The sequence below is a fragment of the Halichoeres trimaculatus genome, unplaced genomic scaffold (assembly GCF_033239565.1).
Source record: "Halichoeres trimaculatus isolate MK-OKI-2021-1 unplaced genomic scaffold, fHalTri1.1 fHalTri1_scaffold_23, whole genome shotgun sequence".
Taxonomy (NCBI): Eukaryota; Metazoa; Chordata; class Actinopteri; order Labriformes; family Labridae; genus Halichoeres; species Halichoeres trimaculatus.
This window is the reverse complement of record NW_027437201.1, coordinates 7,587,242-7,609,976: the sequence shown is the minus strand read 5'-3', so window position 1 is coordinate 7,609,976 and position 22,735 is coordinate 7,587,242. Positions and strand designations below refer to the sequence as shown.

The 22,735-nt window shown below is 39.4% G+C and overlaps 1 long non-coding RNA gene across 1 annotated transcript; it reads right to left on the bottom strand.

Moving 5' to 3' along the window:
- Window positions 1-11,453: 11,453 nt before the first annotated feature.
- Window positions 11,454-21,701, bottom strand: LOC141785506 (uncharacterized). The gene is made up of 3 exons (XR_012597529.1): window positions 21,624-21,701; window positions 17,317-17,463; window positions 11,454-11,510 (listed from the first exon to the last, which is right to left on the bottom strand). It is a non-coding gene; the product is annotated as an uncharacterized LOC141785506 (long non-coding RNA).
- Between the last annotated feature and the right edge of the window lie 1,034 nt (window positions 21,702-22,735).

The window sequence follows — 22,735 nt, the reverse complement described above, 5'->3', positions numbered from 1 at the left end:
GATTTTCTATTTTTTCTCCTACCCCTAACAGTTGGGCAGCGAGGCTTAAGATGTCATCATTTTCAGCTCCTCCCCTAAATGAAGCGAGCCTCAATATGCACCCTTTCCACTTGACACCAAAAGGCAACATATGGTTTAGAAAAATGAAGCCTGTGTAGAAGTGCTTGAAGTTGCTGTTTATTGAGCATCTGCATGGGGCTGGCTGTAGAAAGACTGCAAACCTCGTACAAGCCAAAAATCTTACTTCAACAGCATTAAAAACATATTTAGAGCCCTGTTCAGAACACGGCTTGAGACTCAGCTCAGCTCAGGTAACTGACAGGGGCCCTTTAGCTGTTAGACAGAAAAGGAAGCTCAAAGTCATATCCAATATGGCCCCTAATCACTATTTGGCTTCATTACTCTGCATCAGGAACAAATGGGTGATGTCATGGAGACTATATTCATATTTTATAGTCTATGCTCGACACACACATTAGAGCCACAGTATATGACCAACAAAGTACTGAGAAATTTCAAAGTGGAGTATTATTTGCTCCCAAATTAAAAAGTGAATCATCTGTTTGTGTCATGTTTCAATGCTGTGTGCAGAAACAAGATTGTGTCTTGGAGATGCACTGCATCCTTTCTGTAACAAGCAACATTTTTACGACGCATCATAGAAGGTTTCAAGGTCCAAGAGCAAATCTCCCCTGCAGGGAAAAGAGCTGCCTGTGAGATCTGTACACCCAAACATGCTTTCTACAGGAGCTTGTCAACAAACTGTAAGTGTTAAAGGAGCAGGCATGAGGACATTCAATTTAACACAAGAAAGTTAGAGTGTGAGTTTTACTTTGCGTCAAAACCTTTTGCCAAACACACTTTAACACCACAGACTTCAGATTAAACATTAAATTAATCTGTTTCTCTGAACTTAAATCAAGAGAAAGATTAAAAAAAGGGGATTTAACAGTTTTAATAGAGCAGCTGGTGCAGATATGAAGCTTGTGATAATTTCTTTTATCACAGACTGTGGTCTCTTGGCGAATTTTTGTGGTATTTTGGTCTTGTAGATACTGTGGTCACTGACCTTAGTCGTTGACCATAGTGTTCTGTATTCCTGAGTGTGGTTTGGGGACCTTACTTCTGTGGTCTTGAGGGAGCCATTAAGGTCAGGGCCCTTGATGGATGTCCACTAGAGTCGGTTAAAGTTCATCTCTTTGCTATCTCACTTATCTTGGTCCTGGAGGGTTGTCACCAGAACACGATATCATTTCATCTGGTCCAATCCCCTGGGTGTCTCCCGGTGCAGGGATATTTACGGCTTCATGGAGTGTTAGGGAGCTGCAGGAGTGGCCATTGTGTCAGTTATCCTGTGTAAAATATGTCCGAGGGGCCCTTCCTATGGTCTGCTTCCCTCTCCATGGCTGTCATCTGTGCTTCCAGATCATGAACAAGCTTTTTGCTAAGTAATTCAGGACTTTTCGCTCTCAGCAGCCTCTCTTTGGATCCACTGTCATCCCGGCTCTGCAGTTAAAAAAGCCGACATTTTGGGAACATGCGTATCACAAAAAAAGCTCCTGCCATGTGGTTTTTGCTCACCTGGCTCACTTTGTGGAAATAAGCACGAGCTGTATTGATTATTATCCCCTGCATAATATCAAGAATCAATGTCTCCTCCTGCTGCTGGTGTCTGCATTTCAGCTCCCTGGTGAGCCACTATTTACCAGAGCTGATCTGCACCCCCTCCCCCTTAGGACTACACATCCAAGGGAATGAAACATCACTCCTGTTGTCACTGCAGACTCGGTCCTTTTCTTTTCTCACCAGCACAGCAAATGGCGTATTTAGTTTTTATGGGCATCATTCAGATATACACAAACAAGCAGTTTCTGCATTGACCTGCTGGTCAAAGATGACAACTGCTCCTCATTGGGATTAATGGAATTCATTCCTCCTTGAGCTGGTTTCCCCATTGCTGGCAACTTTCCCCTCTTATTGTCTTACTATCTCACAAAGCAGCACTCCTAATGGCCTTCTGTGGCATGATATTCGCACAAGATGTCATCCCACTGCTGGCCATTTGTTCTTCTGTTATTACCAGGCTTCTTTTCTCGCAACTGTTGCGTCTTTCTCTCCCCCCTTGACCTTCTGCTATCACTTAAATGGGAGAAAAGCAAGGTACTACGAGTTTAAACTAAGTCGCCTCCTCAGCTGCATGAAATCTACTCACTTGGAAATTCAAGCTCTTGTGGGATCAATGCACTTGCAAATACCCTGCAGGTCGTCTTCACAGGGGAAGTCTCAGTTGGACTGTCATATGGGTTACCTGCTGGAGCAGAACCTGGATGTCTTGTTAGGCAGTACAATGACTCCAACAGAGGAGTCAGAGCTTCTCTGTTAAATGGCAAAACCTCACACTCTTTCACAGATAAGAACATCCAAGGATAAAACCTGAGTATGGGTAAGCAATGGCTCACACTGCTTCCAGGAAATAGCCATGCTATGCTCATGCTTCAAAGTGTAACTGTTTCAGAATTAAAAAATAACCATAAATTTTATACAGTGGGGAAAATAAGTATTGAACGCGTCAACTTTTTTCTCATCACATTTATTTTCAAAGATGCAATTCAAACAAAATTTCTACCAGACATTGGTTTTAACTCAAATAATCCACACATGAACAGAAATCACAATGTTCAGGTCCATAAATAATGATTATGTGGAATTTAGTACGATAACGCAGGAATAAAAGTATTGAATACGCTAACTGAGACTCATCTAATACTTGGCGGAGAAGCCTTTGTTTGCAATGACAGCTTCCAGACGCTTCTTGTATGTTCTAACTAATTGCCCACACTGCTCAGGTGTGATTTTGGCCCATTCCTCTGCACTGGTTGTCTTTGAATCTTGAATATTCTTTGGTGCCCTTTGGGGAACCCTTTTCTTTAGTTCTTTCCACAAATGTTTAATTGGATTTAAGTCAGGTGATTGACTAGGACGTTCTAACAGATTGATTTTCTTCTTTTGAAACCATTTGAGAGTCAACTTTGCCGTGTGCTTTGGATCGTTGTCCTACTGGGAGGTCAAGCCACGTCTCATCTTCATCATCCTGGTGGATGGCAGCAGATTCCTATCAAGAATTTCCCCATACATGGCTCCATCCATTGCTCCGTCAATTATATGAAGTTTGCCAATACCATGAGATGAGGAACAACCCCATGCCGTGATGCTTCCACCTCCAAACTTCACTGTTGGTATAGTGTTTTTTGGGTGATGTGCAGTGAAATTTCTCCTCCAATGGTATGTAGTACGGCAGCCGAAAAGTTAATTTGGTCTCATCTGACTAGACAACATTGTCCGAGTATTCTACAGGCTTGTCAAGATGCTGTTTAGCAAACTTGAAACCAGCTTCAACATGCCTTTTCTTGAGGAATGGAGTCTTGCGGGCTGAGCGTCCATAGAGGCCATGACGATGGAGTGCATTGCCTGTTGTTTTCTCTGTAACAATTGTACCTGCTGCCTCCAAGTCTTTCTGGAGCACTTTCAGGGTGGTCCTTGGCTCGATGAGTACTCTTCTGACTACCTTTCTGACTCCCTGGTCAGAAATCTTGAAAGAAGCTCCTGTGCGTGGCCTGTTGATGGTAAGGTGGTGCTTCTCCCACTTGCGAATAATGGCCCCAACAGTGCTAACTGGGATATTCAGGTGCTTTGATGTAAGTCTGTAACCAGTTCCATTCTGATGCTGAGCAACAATCAGGTTGTGAATGTCTTCAGAGAGCTCTTTGTCTTTACCCATCATGGGGTGTGTCGTATTTCACTGCTTGGTGAAAAAACAACCTTTTTTATAGGACCATCAATTTGCGCTAGCCCAGCTGATGTTGGTTGGCACTAATTAGAAGTTCAAGTAAGGATTACAGACAGATTTCAGGTGGTGTGGTGCATTTCCTTGTCAAAGTATACAGCCTCTCCATGGTGTGTTCATTACATTTTTCCTGTGTCATCGTACTTAATTCCACATAATAATAAGTTATGGACTTGAACTTTAGCTTTGGAAATATATGTAATGAGAAAAAAGTTGACGTGTTCCATACTTATTTTCCCCACTGTAAATAAATCAATGGAACTTTAATGACTCGCTCAGTGTTAAGTGCAAAGCTTGTTGTGATTCAAGCTAAACTTCTGCATTCACTGAAAAGAAAACTTAAAGGTCTAAGGGAACTGTCCACTTCTGCTAGCCTGTTAGCCTCTAGATATAAACAAAGCTCCCTACAAAATTTGATAATTCTTACTTCTAAAGTTTGACTGAAAACTTTCGTATGCCTGTCGGCTTTTAATTTAAATATATTCATAAACTCCCACTAACAGCTGCTACTGTCAAGACACAACATGGAGTTTGTAGTTTTGACTCTAATTCTCATGCACCATGAATATAATCATATCAGTACACTATGTATTATCACGCACAGCTGATTATGCTCTGTAGTTTTCTTACCTGTCAGATAACACTTAATACTTCATAACATTGAACTATTTTTAAGGGCAATACATGAATCTTTTAACACACTTGCACTTTTCTAATCTAGTCTTGTTTTTTATTAATTAGACTGCAGAACAAGCCACTATTTTAATTATGAGTTTAACTCCATCATGTCAAGAATTTTCAATTTACATGTAAAAAAAATCTTTGAGGAGGCGCCATATCTTAAGAAGAAAAAAATCAAACTATTACAATACAAAGAATTTTACCCTTGACTTTGACAGTAAAGATGAAAAAAAAGTGTAATTAAAGTTGACTATGCAGATAAACATTCATCTTCACTAAAAAAATCATTTTGTCCTCTTCAACTATTGCTCTTCTTGAAGGAAATGGCAGCAGACTAAAGTATTACACAAGTGTACAGACAGTGTAGAGACATCCTTCATATGTTATGTGGCAACCATATGGTCAATTAGTGCGATCAGTTGTTAATTATAATGCAGCAAACTGATCATGCCTTGTGACATAAATGGTAAAATTAATGACTGCTTCTTCTGATACTTTGCTGAAATTCCCAAAAGCTGTGACTCACGCTGCTTATTACCACTTCCATATGTTTCTTAACTCTGATTAAAAAGCCAAAGGACGACAATACACCCTGCGTGCTACATCATAAAAGGCAAAGTCGAGTGAGCTATCCATGGTGCTGAATCAGGAACAGCTTGACTCTCCCCTGAGCTCTATGTTTTTTTCTAGTAAGAAAGAAAAAGCCATTTAAAGACCCTCATTTTTATGCCTGGATTAAATACGTTAAAGGTTCTTTTGTTCTTATGCAAAAGATAAACATCACACCCACAACAGACACGTTAAATAACTAAACAGTGGACCAAGATGTCCAATACAACCCAAGTATTGAGATTAATGGGAATGGATGGGTTGAGGGGGTTACCAGGCAGCTAACCCATTCTTCTTCACCAGTACTTCATCACTTTAGGTCATGACATACCAGCAAGGCTCATCAGTTAGCTGATGGCCTATCCAGCGTCCTACTCAGTGCTAGCAAAAAGAGGGAAGACAATAAGGAAGAGAAAGAGGACAAAAAACACACAGACAAAAATAATGCTCTACTCTCTACCTGTCACCACCACTTTTTCATCAGGAAAGAGAGAAGTATGTAAAGAATTAGAAGCAAGAAGCTTATTTTGGCTGGGACTAGTCACTAGATTAGACTCTTTTATAGATATTGAAAGAATTCAGTCAAAAGTACTGAGTACCAATTGACGTAAAATCAAAAGGTACCATGTTTAGCTACCCAAATGCATCCTTGTGAGTGTGAGGGAGTGGAAGAGTAGGTGATTTTCCGATTTTCTGACATAAACACAGCATTGCAAGGTTATATATTGAAGAATAAATACGTTAAATTGAAAAACTTTGAGAATTTATCATGAAAAAAGTATACTTTTTACCACATAAACACAAAAAAGTATCGAAAGTTGGTACCATTGAGTAATGGTACCAATTACCAAGTACCGGGCATCAGTACCGTATCGTTTCAAATGTAAAAGTTACCCATCCCTAAAGAGTGATGAAAAGAGGAAGAAAAAACAGAGGAAGAGTTTATTGAGAGTTGTTCTGAAGAAGACAAGAAAGAAAAAGTCATGTTGAAAATCTGGATTGGGCTCAGACTCATTCTCCATGTCGACTGGATGCTCTACCTTGCTTTACTTTCCCAGTATAGCGAAAAAAGAGTAAACAGAGAGAAGAGATGAACTTTAGTAAGTGGACAGGGAAGGCAGAGCAAGCGAATGGTACTTATACTTAACGGTTTCAGTATACAGGGATTATCAGCCTACGTCATCATAGGGATGCGCAAGCAGAGTTCAGCCCCCATTTATTCAGATGAGTTATCAGTTTTTAAACACTAAATTCAACCTGTTCTTAGCATAAAAAAGTATGGTTGTTCTGTGGTCAGTTTTTAGAAACAAAACTATACAACAGAGGCGACGTCTATCAAGTTTTGACTGTCGCAGAGCAACCGGTGTTTTGGAGTTAATAGCGACAATGCTAACTGGTGACTCACAGCCGACAGTTTCAGAGATTAACCAGTTAACAGGGTCACACTTTACACCAAAACACCAGCAGCGTCTACAGGTAAATAATCAACTCTAGTTATAGTTTTTTGGTTCTTTTAATATGAACTGGGTCTCAGACTCAGTAGTCTGTGTGCTTTTTTTGGTTTTGGAGTGTTTCTGATTTACTGACACATGTTTACATCCTGGTCTGTCACAGAGTGGTAAGTGTCTACGGACAGTGCAGTCATGAGCATCGACTCACAGTTGTGTGTTTAAATTGCTCTTTGGGTACACGCTGGATTTCTCTGCTAAAAACGTCTGTCCACTTGCTGATCTCTTCTGTCCACTCTCTGATATCTCACAAACCTGGGAGCCGTTTACCATCCGTATAAGTGATGATATTTAGTTTAAAATGTCATTTTTTGGTGGTTAACTCCTCTACATCAATTGACTAACCATTATACTCCACAGTGCTTCTGCACCCAAGTTGCGTGTGCATCCGGCGTTGTTGATAAACAAATAATCCCTCTATACAACAACAACTTTTTATTCAACTCTTTGAGTTAGTTATCTGAAGATTCTGAGATTCCCTTAAAACTACAACACAGATGGAAAGTGTAGAAGCACGAACACCAAGCACACACATGAACATCCTAAACTGTTACCATAAGTTGGTCCAGTGTGATGCAATGACAGGGCCATAATAGCTGTGGTTATTTTGCAAAAGTGTTTCAAGACTCCATCATTCAAAGCAAAATGAAGGGTTGGAGAAAAAAACACAAACTGATGCCAATTCAGAGTTTTCAAAGTAGAAAATGACTCACAAAAGTCACTCCTAATGGAAGCCTCCATAAGATTACACACACCCTCAAGTCTTTTTCTTAATTATACTAATTATATCACAATTTAATGATGCATGAATGTTTCATATAGTGATTAAACACAACATCAACATCATCATGCCACCATAATAACAATAATAGTGCTGCTTAAGGCAACAGAGTTCTTTATAAATGCATTTGAGAAAGTTTGTCATGAGCCATCTAAGCAGTGTGATGCAGCAGGCCCACAATATTACAGATGCAGCAGTAATTAAATCTTCAGCCTCCAACTAGAAACACACAGGAATTAGCCACATCTACTCCATATTATTGAGGCTGCCAAGTCGTAAGATTACAAATGGGATCAGCTGTTTTCAGCTGTTTGGTGCCAGAAGCATGGGACCTCTACCATGGCCGCCAGAGGGCACATTGTGGTGTTCGTTTATGAGTCTTCTTCCACACTCCTGAGGTGGGAGTGTGGGGGCTGAGGATCATTTAGATACCCCAGCTGGGGACACATCGCACAAGTACTACAACCTCTGCTTTCAATTTGCCCATGTCAGCTGTGATATGTATCGCCCATATTGGAATTCAGAACTATCCACAGAGCAGCTATTTGGCCTCTACCGAGGAGGAGGCGGAGAGGTCTTTACTCAGGCAGGCTGTGCTTTTCAGCCCAGCAGTGTTTGAATATACAGATAAAAGAGATGAATTCTTAATGCAAGTTTACCTTAGTGCTTGGTTATTTATGTAACAGGGCGTCAGTACTTCAAACATATTTCCTCCAAGGCTGATGTTGTTCCTCGCTGCAGCATTTACGACACATATGAAGAACTAAGAGGCATCACTGAGGAAAAATAGACTTGTGATGTAACGGAGTTAGAGAAATGTGAGGGATAATATGCCAGGGTTAAGAGGCAATCTTGAACAGGAGCCACCATGTAATATACTGTATGTTGATAAACTTTGGACATTTAAGGTCCCCTTTGGACCAGTAGGTCTTGGAAATTTTGCTCAATCTTAATATACTGTAACTGCCTGAGTGCACTTCCACTCCCCTTTGCAAAGCATTGTCAGAGCTGCAGATGAAGATAGATAATCTCTTAAAGGGAGGGTTGGAGCTAAAGGGAACAAAAGAGACGCCATTATTGTCAGCTGGGCTAGAAGCCCAGGACATCCTGAATCCACCAGATGGTTACAGGGCCAATGGTTTTGGTTTTGTAGCTAAATGAAATTGCTCTGTCCAGAGTTTTTACTTCTTTAATTTCCCCAGCCCTGTTAGTTTTTGTGTGTGTTTTTGGTTCTCATCGTGTGTACAGAAACTCCTGCACTTGGAGTGCTGACCTAAACACAAGCTGAGCTCCTTGGAACAATCTGAGCTAATGTTAGCAGCAGCTTCCTGATCATGCTGCTCACGAGTTTAGCTAATGAACCCTCTGATTGGTTCTGGCAACATTAAAGGATAGTTTCCAGTGAGCATGAACCCTGGTAATTAAATCTGGTTGGAGATAGAGTGAAATCAGGTCTGAATGTCAAACAACTTGTTTTAACCACTTTTCAACAGTTAACCACTCTGATTCCCTACCTGTGGTCCATGCCTTCATAGGAGAGCTCCAGTGATCTTATGTGGAAGGCAGAAAGGAAAGAAAGGACATGCATGTGCTGGTGCTTTTGCTGCATCTTTAACTCAATGCTGGTAGAAAGGTCCATTGATGCTCACATGGTTGATTCAAACCGGACAACAAAGTGTTTATTGGTTTGAACTCAATGGGCTGCAGTGGCGTGAGACTGCCTGGCATGCTGAAGGTTACAGGATCAAACATGGTTAACTTTAACTTTTTTTGCAGTAGACTGATACTCTGTATTACAATTAGGGTAGGGGGGAGTATTGGCAAGAATCTCACAGTATCATACATTTCACGATACTTGGGTCATGATATCATACAATTACGATCTGACACAATATCACCATTGTGATATATTGCAATATTCTACACAGTTAACTAAAAAAACAGAGATGTGTAAATTACACAGTTGCTCAAAATTAAAGGACAAGGGCAAACATTGATGTCTCTGGTTAACTGACTTGCAAAGTAGAACAAAAAACCATATTATCAACAGGGATGGGTACCAAGTTAGGTACTTTTATAGGTACCGACTGTAAAAATTAGCTTAAAAATCAAAAGGTACCATGTTTAGGTACCTAAATGTGAGGGAGTGGAAGAGAAGGCGATTTTCCATGCTGGACGTAAACACAGCATTAAAATAGAATATATTGAAGAATAAACATGTTAAGTTAAAAAGAATTTACATTTTATTATTAATCAAATTAATATTGTCTACTTCATAAACACACAAAAGTACCGAAAATTGGTACTGTTGAGTACCGGTATCGATTGCCATGTACCGGGAATTGGTACCATATCTTTTCAGATGTGAAAGGTACCTATCCCTAATTATCAAGTTTAGAAATTGAATTTTTTTATGCACTTTGAGGTTATATTTACCATGTAGTCTATTGGCAAAATACAGTGGAGTAGCTCTTCTGGAGTAGCCATCTACAACAATGGAGTGTCAGAAGTCGTATTTTACTTCTAGCTCAGCTAAAATATTGATTTTTTTTTTAAGAAAAAGAATCAATATTAAGAGTTGAAATATTGTATTAGAGGAAAACGTCATAAAGCTGTATGGACATTTTTTTCATAACTCTAATTCAGAGTAGCTAAAATATCAGATTCAACTTAAAACACACTTTTCACTTTTGAAAAAGTCTCATCATCTTTTCAGTATTTTACAGTTTCTTTCGACATTACTTTAGCAAAAAAAGCTCTCAGTGCTTTTCAATAAAACACAATACCAGAAAAATATAGTCATTATTTTGTTGTGTTATCATTGTACTACTATTTCAAGCATGTTTTTGCCATATTGCCATCCTCCTTTTGATGCACTTACTCTCTAAATGTCCCCATTCTTCAGCTTCATCTCTAACTCACAGCTTGTTTGGGGAGTGTCAAACAATAAAAGTCAATTACAGCTTCGTTAACAGCCTTGCATTAATCTTTCGAGTCAGTTTAAACACAGGTGTAGACGCTTTTGTCTCACATCTGTGATGTTCATCACAGTTTCCTTCACACATCATTTGTTCTCCTTAACGCCTTAAACAGCCAATAGCTTTGACTCCATTTACTCGATTAGCCATGTTTCCCCCCCAACAAACACTCAGCTGATCTCCAATGACTTATTGATGAGAGCTTTATCTACAACCATTTGGTGTCTTACTCTAGCGCTGGTGCTGTCTCTGGGGAGTTCAGTCATTGGCAGTAAATCTCTGTTTAACCGTGAAACAACTATATTTCCTGGAGCTAGTATTAGCCTCTGTGCTCTGCTGTTTTCCTTTTGCCTTTATCTTACCCCGTGGTTAATGGAAAGGGCAATTTCAAGCACAATATTTTACTTTAATACCGAGGGAGCTTTAAATCAAATGATTCCAAATCTCCTGAGTCACACTGGCAGAATACCTGTGATACAAAGTGACTTCTGCAGAGGTTAAAATCAGATCTTTCATTTTGGGGGGATAAGAAATGAAAAATGAACTTAAATGCTTCTTTAATTTATATTCTTGTCTTATAAACCAATGAAAAGAAGCTGGTTTCATGTTTGGAGCACAACATTAAATCTTAAGTCCCATTAATTAAAGCTGCAGGATAGCTCCATACAAATATGTTCCCGGGTTTTTTCCTCTTTTCCTGTGAGAATAATTTGGCAAACACTAACCTTTATGTTTTATTCAAACCTCTGCTTAATAATGTATGATATATTGTGTGATAAGATAGTGGTTTTTATGCATGTGTGTGTATTTGTGTTGCATGGGTTTTTCTTAATTGGCTGGTAGAAGTAGCCCCCCTGACCAGTGTCACATACAGAAGACGTAATGAGAAAAACACATGGGAAGAGGGATAAAGCACAAGGGGGGGGCTGCTGCACAAAAACTGGTCCAAGGCTGTTTAAAATGTTTGGTTTGTTCCAATTTGGTCCAACTAAGGAAATGATGCATGAAGTGCAGGGACTGAAACACGAGTAAAAGGGAAAATATGTGCCTTACCTGACTTGGCAGCAATAACGCAGTGTTAGCCTTTGCAGAGCCAGGCCCCAGCGAATCTGGAAAAAATAACAACAAAAAAAAGACTGAATAAAACCATGTTATAATGAATATGGTGTCCTAATAAATCACCAAGCACAAAACCATGTCCAGCATACGTTTGCACATCACCACACAACATACAGTGCATGAACATACTGTTTAGTTTGAAAATATCCGTTCTATCATTCCGTAGTGTACTTCATTCCAATTGGTCAAGAAGCATTATAAGAACTGAAAATAATTAAAAATAGAAAAAGTAACACCAGTGACGACCTGATCACACATATCAATTCAAATCCATCCACAGAAAGAAGTCTGGTAGCTTGAATGTTTCCCTTTCAAGCTGGCCTAAAAATGTGAGAGTAAGATCTTGTCCTGCAATCCAGGCACTGTCAGCAGAGCTGGTGAGTCTATCTCAAAGTTGCCAAAAGTCAAAAGTTATAAACCCAAAGATTTATAACACTCCCCAACTCACTACTCTCATTGGTGAAGTGGCAGTATAGATATCAAAGAGGGTGGCCTCAGTGGAAGGGGGTCACTTCCACAAAAATATAAAAGGCTAAGTTGAGTTAAACAAATACCAACTAATTTTTAGAAAGAGATGATTGGAAAATAAATTCAAACAAACTTACAATTTATCCCATAAATAATAAATGCTGCTAAATTTTACACAATGCACCAACCGTTATACACCTTATCTAGGTGCTTTTTCGTAAATAAATCATGTAGTAACATTGTTACTTTGTTTAAAATGAAAAAAGGGCCGGGACTGGGAACAGCCACTAATTTTCTGAATCGATTCCATTGAGATCCACAAGGTCCTGATTTGATTCGAGTCACGATCTGACTCAATTGGATTTGATATCGATTATTTAGCAATAATGAAGTTTTAATACTTATTCTACTTTTGCCAGGGCTTAAAGTGAAAAAAAAAACAGTGCCTTCTGATCAAATGTAACTAACGTCAAATAAAGCCTGTTACTGGCTGTATGCTAAAGTTATGATCTCCCAATGTATTAAAGTCTGCCGTGCCCCGACGTAGTAGGGGAGAGCGTGAGGAGACGCGCTGATCCAGATGCATCTTCATCTTCAAATCTGTACTTCATATAACCTTGCAAAAACTTGCTGTGAGATATACAGAAATATCGCATGACTATATATCCCACACTGACTTGCAGGAACGGAATACTCTGTGCGGAGAACCTGCTGTAACTGAAATTCGTCTGAGAAAGGAAATATTTTATTTTGACTAAAAGATTGATCCATGGACTTCATGAATCAATATCAAATTTAGAAAATAGGAATAGATTTTTTTTGAGAATCCATTTTTTTAACCTGGCTCTAGAAGGGGCCTATGTTCCCACATTTCTAGAGCTTTCCCAAAATAGGTCCTTTGTTCCCACATTTACTTTTTAGTAAATTTGCATCATACTTTTGGTAGCCAATTGCCAACTTGGTAGCCAAGCTATGATTCAGTAGCAATGGAGAAGAGATAGAATGTAGCTTTTAGCTAACTCTGGTGCAGCCATCTCTTTGTTTATTGCAAACAGTTCATGTAAGTGCACATCGTTCTTTTGAGTAAAAAAATAAAGTCGCACAGAGGTGCTGCATTGACTAGCTTCCGGTCAGATCAGTCAGATGCCAACTCTGTTCCCCACAGAGCTGGGAGCATGGAATTGTCCAAAAATATTTTGGTATCTTGAAGCATTCAAAGTTCATTTCACTGGAACTAAGCTCTTGAGAAACAACCCCACACCATTATTCGTCCTCCACCAAATTTCACACTTGGCACAATGCAGTCCAAAATGTACCGTTTTCCTGGCAACCTCCAAACCCTAGACTCATCCATTAGATTGCCAGATGGAAAAGTGTGAATCATCACTCCAGGAAATGTGTCTCCACTGCTCTAGAGTCCAGTAGCGGCGTGCTTTACACCGCTGCATCTGATGCTTTGCATTGCACTTTGTGATGTATGGCTTGGATGCAGCTGCTCGGCCATGGAAACCCATTCCATGAAGCTCTCTGCGTACTGTACTTGGGCTAATCTGAAGGCCACATGAAGTTTGGAGCTCTGTAGCCATTGACGGTGCAGAAAGTTGGAGACCTCTTTGCATTATGCGCCTCAGCATCTGCTAACCCCTCTCCATCAGTTTACATGGCCTACCACTTTGTGGCTGTGTTGCTGTTGTTGCCAAACTCTTCCTTTTTCTTCCTTTTTCTTCCCATTTGGATGGGTGAGTGAATACCTTTGGTAATATAGTGCATCTCCTGTAGAGAAGCTGACTGAAGGCAATGATCCTGTGCACCAAGCTGAAGGTAAAAACCCACAAAGTGATTCAGTGTGTTCGTTTGAGCTGCGGCTATGTTGATATGACTGGAACAAGCGAAGTAACACTTTGTCCTGCATCTCACTGTTATGGATAACCTATATAATTAAAGCTATTAACAATGATTCAGCACATGCCCTTTTATCTTACAGTTTGTCAGTAACATACTGGACCTTCACTGCGAGAGACAGAAGACACTAACTGCTCTAAATGCTACCTTATAAGCCTTTACTGCTGGCCTTAAGCTCTGTCTACAAATGAACAAACACATTGATTTACCAGGTAGAGTAAAAAAAAGCTGGCTTTGCTTCCCACTTCAGCATCCAATTTCCACAGCACGCTCGATCTTTTGCAGCTGCACTGCTTCATTGCTGCCTCACACTTGGCTGGAGGATTTTTTAACAACCGTTTTCATGTGAAAAACACTTTTGGTTCTACACTGATCCTACAAACAAAAAAAACTGTCATAATGCAGTTTAGTTAAGAATAGCACAAAGAATGAAGAAGGAACAACAGTGGACCTTAATCAAACAGATGTAGCAACTTCTCATATCTAAATGAAGTAAACTTGCTCAGACTGAGGCTCTTTGCTGGGAATTTTGGTTTAAAACCTGAAAAAAAGTCCTTCCCTGAAATTGTCTGCTGGGCGTTGATTAGCTTCTACCTTCAACATAAGAATGTAAAATGTCTTCATTAAGTTTTCTTATCTTAATTTGAGAGGTGGGGATGGATGTGTCTGTCCAAGCAATACCAGTGAGTCAACATTTCGCTGGAGGCTAAAAATTTAATTTACTGCAGTTTGATTGGCTTTCCATTCTTGGCGTCTGACATTGGCTGCTGTAAACATGCTAAAATCCACAAAATATGTATGTTTTAGTCTTATTCTGGAATCAGTGATACTTCTATAAGCTGTTTAACTGGTGAGTGAGATCATTGTTCTACAAATTCAGTGTTTGCTCATTCGTCTTCGTTAGGGCTTAACAACATTTGTAAAATTAGGAGTCACATTTGGAATACTTTTGAGCTCAGAAAAACATTGGGTGAACTAATGCACAAATTGATATATATTTGTGACAAAACTTTCCATAACCTTATGAATACCCTCTGGTTCTTGCTGTCCTCATGTTAAGTTTATTGTGTGAGAGGGCATTTAACTGAAAAATGGAGTGTTAATAGAAGCCATAGTTCAGTAACCTTAAAACAATGAACAGCACAGAGGGACAACTGTATACTATGTCTTTAGTTTTTCGGGTTTCCGCCACTTAATGGACTTTAATGTGCTGTTTAATTTACTAACACGTCGTAGGCAGTGAACTCTGAACCTTAATGGGTGATAATGCTGAGCTCTCGCCAGATGAGCTTAAACAGACTCTCAGCAATATGCTTATGTGCTGTTTTCAGCTGTGCAGCTTCAGCAAGCTACAAAAAAACACAATTGAAGCCGTAAGAAGTCTCCTCAACAGAGATCTGTTATGGTAACATCCTAAAAACAGAAAAATAGGAGGACAAATCTTGTTTCTGATTGCTGCACTATAGGACGGTGTAGCCAGAGGCTTTGTAGTTAAAGCAGAGGGAGACTTTAAAGAGGCTCTGTCAATGTAACCATCAGTCAAAATTTGTTGACAAGCATAAAAACAGAAGGAAATGTTTTTGTTTTTTTTTTAAATACACTAAATGATGTGTACCTAGTGTTGTCGGCTGATAAGGACAATGGTGAGGAGAGTGGTATCAGTACAGAGTCAGCATTTCTCAGCTTTTTGTCTTTGACTATATGAGTGATGTCATGGAAAGCTTCATAGGCAACTAAGTAAAAACCAAACTGCAAAACATATCTATTCTTTGAATTGAATATTAAAAATTAAAATTTGTGGGAAAAAAAGTAAATGTGAAAAACTGATGGCTGATTCAAATATGTAGGGGTGTGCCGTCTCATAGTATCATATCAACTCAATCCTCACACAAGGATTTAGTGGCTAAAAGAGGAGCTACCTCAGTGATATGGCATTGAAAAGGCGCTGCCCCATTGGCTATGGCTGCCTTTTGCAGCAGCTCTCTCTTCTTTGTCCGTTTTTTGTAATTTTTTCGTCTCTATTTTGTCATCTTTGTATTTGGAGTGAATCATTACTTTGTATGGCTCATTTGCTCATTTTCTTCAGTGATTATTTTACTACTTTTGCTCCTGTGTTGGTCTGGAAATCCTACATGTAACCATGGCTGCATTGTTTACATGTGAACTAAGCTGTTAGCAGTCTGTAGCCTGTCAATGCTAACTGGTGCAAGGCCTGATGTTTCCCCGCAAGGTGAGGAGAAGGAGGTGAAGACGACATGGTGGTTCTCAGGTGTGAGCTAAGAAGTGACAATATCGTCCTTCCATCCATCGTTATTGGAAACGTAAGATCTATCTCCGATAAGATGGACAAGCTAACTATGCTAACCCAGCAACAGAGGGAATACCAGAGGGCAGAGTAGCATTATGCTATTCACAGACATGGCTAACAGAGCTAACACCAGACAGCAACGCCACATTGGGAGAACTTCACCTGCTGTGAGCAGACAGGATCTAGGAGACAGAGACTGAACAGACTACTGAAGAAGCTCAGTCCTGGACCCTGTGGAGATGGAGGCCAATGGAGAATGATGGACAAGCTGTCACCATCTATTTTCTTATGGACCTTTTTGCACTTTCTATACACTTTCTTACTTTTGTTTTCTTGATTGCTAATGTGGCTTCAATTTTGTTGTACTTGTTACAATGACAATAAAGGAGGACATGAAAGCTACGTTATTATCAGTGGATTTTTTGCCTCTATGACGGACGTGTGGTGGAGCCAAAAGTCTGAACCCTATATCAGCGTTACCCCTAATTCACACATAAAGAGTGAATTAGTGTGCAGCACAGCGCCGTACAGCACAGCGCCGTGCAGCACGGCGCCGTGCAGCACAGCGCCGTGCAGCACAGCGCCAATAAGCTGGATACCCGAGATCACAAAATCACAGGAGAACCACATGTTCCTTGCAGGTATCCACCCATCATAACGTACTTCATGGTGATTGATTAGCATGTTAAGCTCATCTGTCCCTCCCAAAACTTCAGCACTTTTCGTCCATGCCTTCTCCTTTCTGTTGGTGTTCTTATAGAAAGAATGTGTTGTGTCGTATAGAATTATTAATTTTTTCACCTGCAAGATTAACTTTTCCTCCTCTAAAACGTCAGATTTCCTCTGGATCTGAGCTATTTACTATGTTTACATTTCAAGCTTGAGTAGTAGTAAAGGATTGAAAAAGTGGCTTCCATACTGTGTGTGTAATATATGATATAATTTTGAGGCTATATCACCCACCCCTAGTGTGGTGTGGCTTACTAGACTTGTCTGTTTTGAAGCCAGCTTTGGAGATCTTTTACAAATATCCTTCAGCAGACTGATCACAATGGCTCATATATGACTCCAAGCTGGAACCCACAACACTTTGAAAACCTGGTTATTTATTTCACTACCTGTCCTCTTGATGATTTACTGTGCCTTAACTCCTGCAATTTCCTCATCGCATCACTTTCACCGCCAAATAAAATGTCATCACGTCCTGCAGGAAATGTCACCAATCAGAGGCGCACTCTTGATCACCGGCTGCCGGAACACAGAAGCTGGAAGGAAGAATATAAAAAAAATATATATTAAAAAAAGTCTGTACAGTCTAACATGAGTGTGTGTGTTTGTGTGTGTAAGTTTAGCTGAAGTCTTCTTGGTTCCCCCAGGGTTGGTCTGAGGACACGACTACTTCTCAGTTCTGTTTTCACCCTGCAGTTGTACGAGCACATCCTGTTATTACTCAAGGTGAGCATCGTTATATGGTGCATTAAAAGTAGTGTGATTGGAGTTTCAGTTCATTTCTACTTCCTTTTACTGCTTTTATCTCTTTGCAAGATACAGTATTTCATCTTTATCCAAGAGGAAAACAGAAAACGAAAAAAGAACCAAGGCTCTCCTCCCTATCTCACCTCCAGTGGTGTGTTAATATAAAACTCTGAGTGGAGCCGAAGTTTATGCCCTATTACTGTTCTGAGTTACTTTGGGAAAAAAAGTGATTTGTGGCCTCCGGTTCCTTTTGATGGATTGCATTGACCGCCAGAATTAGACGTCTCCGGAGTTGTTTTCCCCAGCTTTAGGAATTGAATGAGGCAAAGAGGTATGACAAAGCCTTTTTACAATTCCCTCAGTTATGGTCCCTGCATGTAATTATGTCACAATCGACTAAAGCAGTATGAAGTGAAAATTCAGCAAAAAAGAATCTTACGCTAGACCTTATAAGGTAGACCTCAATCTGGGTGTGCGGAGCCATGAACAATCTCTCTCCTTCTTTTCAATGAGCAGCCTGACTTGCTTAATGTGTGTGTGTGGACTTTATTGTGCTGCTAGTGTTGCTGCTTCAGCTGTTCTTCTACTTATTCATGAAGTGAAACTTGCAAAAAAAGGCCTCTTTCATCTGCTTGTCTCAGTCCTTCGGGTCCTTCCACCTTCTTTATCACTGCTCTCATAAACAACTGATTCACAGTATTTGTTATTCCTACAAACTCGCAGTTAAAATGAAATTGCCAAACCAATAAAGGTTCCCTGTTGTCAGCTCTGTGCCATCCTTGTTTATCTGAATGCTCCACTGAAGGCTCCTATGCCCAAAGTGTTAGACACAGAGGTTTGCTTCAAGACTGACCGTATAATAAAAAATACACAGAAAAAGACTGTATGCCTGTTCCATACTAAATACTGAAGGCTATAAAATATGTTCTAATCACCTGACTGATTCCAATTTGTTTTCAGGTAGGGATGGGCATCAATAACCAGTTCCTGGTAAGAATGAATAAAAAATGGTTTGATCCTTTGAGATCAATAGCCTTTATGCTCAACAATTCCGTTGTCGATTCCTTACATCACACCAAAGATTCAATGTGACATGACGTGCCACATGTCTATCACACTCTTCTGTCAGCAGCAGTATCTTCAAGAAAGTGGCGGAGAGATCAAAGTGATCCAAAGCATGGCTTCACTTCATAACAAAAAGGACAAAGTACAATTTTCACAGTGCACAAATGTAATATCATGCAAGGGTGGCAAAACCACCAACATGTTTAAACATTTGTTGACACATGGCGAGTACCATGTCATATTAATATATATGTGAATTAAAATGCTGCTGACAGACGATCTGTAAAGCCTACTTTTTATGTACATAAAAATCAAAGGAGGAATATCAAAAGGAATGGATGAAGAATTAGGTCCATAAGTGGAATGGATAATGGCATTGGTATCAATAAAACCTCCCATCCAGAGTCTAAAGCCTGAACCACACGTATATGGATATATTCCTAAACGCACATTTTTCTGTCCAATTGGGCCTCTCAACCACACGAACACGGCGATTTCACCCACATAAACAGAGATTTTTAAAAACAGATAAAAAAGTGAATAAATAAGAAAATATCCGGTTGAGTGGATCAGTGTAGCGGTGTTAAACAGAGCTGGTGTTGACGCGATGACTTCAAGAGCCTAGCAACAAGTAACTGTAGCAACGGTTAATATCCTGTGTTTGACTGCGCATGCTCATAATGTTCTTCTTCTATGGTTTTCACATTTTGCTAACCTGCCACTTATCGGCCAGGCATGGCATTACAGGCTTCAGAAGCGATCATTTTCAAGTTGGCCTCTTCGTATGGACAGAGATATTCTGTGGTGTAGACGGAGATTTTTTTTAAACGAGGACAAAGATATCCGATCAAAAAAATATCCATATACGTGTGGTTCAGGCCTAAAAACAAAATGTTGATTTATGTTATGTTATGTTATGTTATGTTATGTTATGTTAATTGTTTTTTTCAATATGCTACAGTGCATTGCAAATAGATACATACACTTCGATCCAAGTTTTTTTGGAGGGTGTTATAAAGCAACTAGCAGATCTGTTTGTATTTTATTGCCACTATAAGCTGACATTTCTTCTTTCAATTTTTTTTCTTTTCTTTTCTTTTTTTTTTTTTGTTTGTCAATTTAAGTCAACCTCATTACCTTTCAAAGTGCCACTCCAAGAAGTCACAAAGCAGTGCTGTGGGGAATCATACTGGCAGGAAAATGTATTTGAACGCAGTATTTATTCAATTTAGATATCTACATTTAGTTCAAGATCCAAGTGTATCAGTTATTATATCACATATCAAAGGAGGACAATTTCTTGTGCTTTGGCAGCCTATGTAATTACTTTTTTCAAATAATGTAATTGTACAACAAGTAAACACAATTTAAAATCCATTTTTTAACTTGTTGATATAAACAATAATTTCTCACCCCCAATGTTTCACAATGTCAGAATCTTGCTCACATAATGTTGCATCTTTGCATATGGCTGTGCCAAAGCACTAGCTATGTATTCATTACTGCCATTTCTGCCTGAGATCTGTCCTATTTACAGGAGTAACTAACATTTCCGTGCATTAAATACTCATGGGATGATGATGGGGATATGGATATATTTAGCATTGTGCCAAGGGACGCAGTTAAGGAGGAAATGCAGGTTATCGCAGTCTTCCCTTATTTCATATTAGCAGTTATTTAGCTTTTTTCCTTGTGTCGACTTTTAAACAGGAACATTTTCAGCCCAAAATATTGTAAGATAAAACAGTTCATAACTCACCCCATGATTTTTTTTTGTTTGTTATTCCTGTGTTTTGTACATAATAACTTAATTATTTATACCACCACATGTGCTTAAGATACCAGCCAAGGGAACATCAGTCACTGTTAGAAAGAAATGCGAAACAAAAATGTATGAGACTAAACAAAACACAAGATTTGATCGCTGTTTTCACCAGCTTTTCTTTATGTTCTGGATCCTGTGATATCAGTGTTCATCAAAAATTCCCACACATTAAATATGTAAACTGACATGTTTTCAGTATCCTGAGGAGTGTGAACACCCTGTTGGAATTAGCATAAAGTATGAAATTGGGACACAGCTTGTGGGCCACAATCTCTCCCACACAAAGATGCTAATAGAGAATAAATGCAAGACTGTGAGCCATTTCTTACCAGTTAACCATTTTTCTATGCAGCGGATGGCTCATACTATCAAGTTCTGAATTAATCAAGACAGCAGAGAAAATCGCAGGTACCACAGCTTTGACTCGCCTGCAAGGCCTAACCTCTCTCAACGTCTGCAGTGCTTTTAACCGAGGCTGAGCAGAGTGTAGTCCTTAAAGAAGCTGAAGCTGCTGCTCTTTTGGTCTGTGAGGGGAGAGTTCCCAAATTAGGATTTGAGAATATAACTCTACTTTTTCTTTTTCTTGCACTGCTTCTGTGATATTTTACATTAATCACACGAAACTCTGCCCAGTAACCTGTTCAGTGAGAACTTTTGTCCTGAACTTTAAATCAAAAGTTGAGTTCTTTCTAGAGATGATTTCCACAGTGCTTTTTATAAACTTTTTCATTTTCATATGTGTATATGACTGTGGTTTAAACCTTAGAGCCATGTCATCTTTTATTAATTTTACAGAGGTATGAAAACAAGACTATTCCATATGCCTGTATCTCTGCCTCTGAGGCGGAGCAGCACCGTCACAAACAGCGGGTGGCGCGCGCTCAAACACGCCCAACCACTCATATACACACGCGCCACACTTCACCCGTTCCTGACAGCGTTTCATTGAGAGCGGGCTCACATGCCTTTATCCCTCCTCCCCTCTCTGCTCAAAGCTTTTAAGGCTGCACAGTTTGAGATAACGCTGTTTAACATACTTCTTTTGTTCGGTTTACTTACCAGCCAGAGGTCGTGTTCAAAATGCGGAAACCGAACGTCATGGATGCGCACATTACATAGGTGTACGGCGGCCGGAAGTGGCCACGTGACCAAACGTATTTAAGGTTTTTGTTTGTTTTAAATTATTCCAATGGTGAATTTGGTCAATAATAATAATAGTGATGAAAATAATAATAATGATAATAATAATAACAATAATAATAATAATAATAATAATAATAATAATAATAATAAACGTTTTTGTGAAAATCATGTAATTGTCAACACCCTGTGGGTGGGGCTAACCGTTTAAAAAAAGGGCCTTTTTGAGCTGTCCATATAGATGAGCTAGGTTACTCAGCAGGTAACTGCTCTTTGGTTTTTCATTTTGGAACTATGGTTTTTCCACCCTTGTCAAGTGGATTTAAGGGTAACTGTGGGACTCAGACCACACTGACATAGTTTTGTAAGAGATCGCTTTCATTTTTTTGCACTTTTTCAAATAGTTTACTTTTTACCAGGGAGGCCATTCACAACAAACTTAATTTTTTGACTACACTTGTGTTTTTTTTCACCACATTGTTTGAGCCTGGGACGAGAACCCCACACCAGCCTCCAAAACTGACTGGGATGGTACTGGTAAGTGTCTTAAACATCTACACAGTTTTTTGTCCCTTAAAAACCTTTATACAAAAGGATTTAAAGACTTTTCCTTAATATTATTATTATTAATAATAATAAGTAGTGATGGTGAGATGAAGCCTCATGAGGCATTGCACCACTTGAGCCAAGTGGCTCGAGAAAGGGTTCATCTCTCGAATCGTCATTTGCTCACGAAACCACCTGCTGGTCAGGCACACAATCACAGGCAGTTATAGCTTAACCACATAATGTGTGATTCATTGAACTTCTGGGCCTGTTTTCACCCTTGGAAATGACTGTTAATTACAAAAATAAAAATAAAAAAATGTTCAACCAAATAATTTCTCTAAATAAGTGATAACATATTTATATCAAACAGCATCTTTGAATATTCTGTGTATATTTCCCATAAATGGTAGTATCAATGTGGCAGGTTGTATTATAATTTTTTTCTGTTGCTTTCGGAAAACTGCATGAGCTTTAACAGGCAG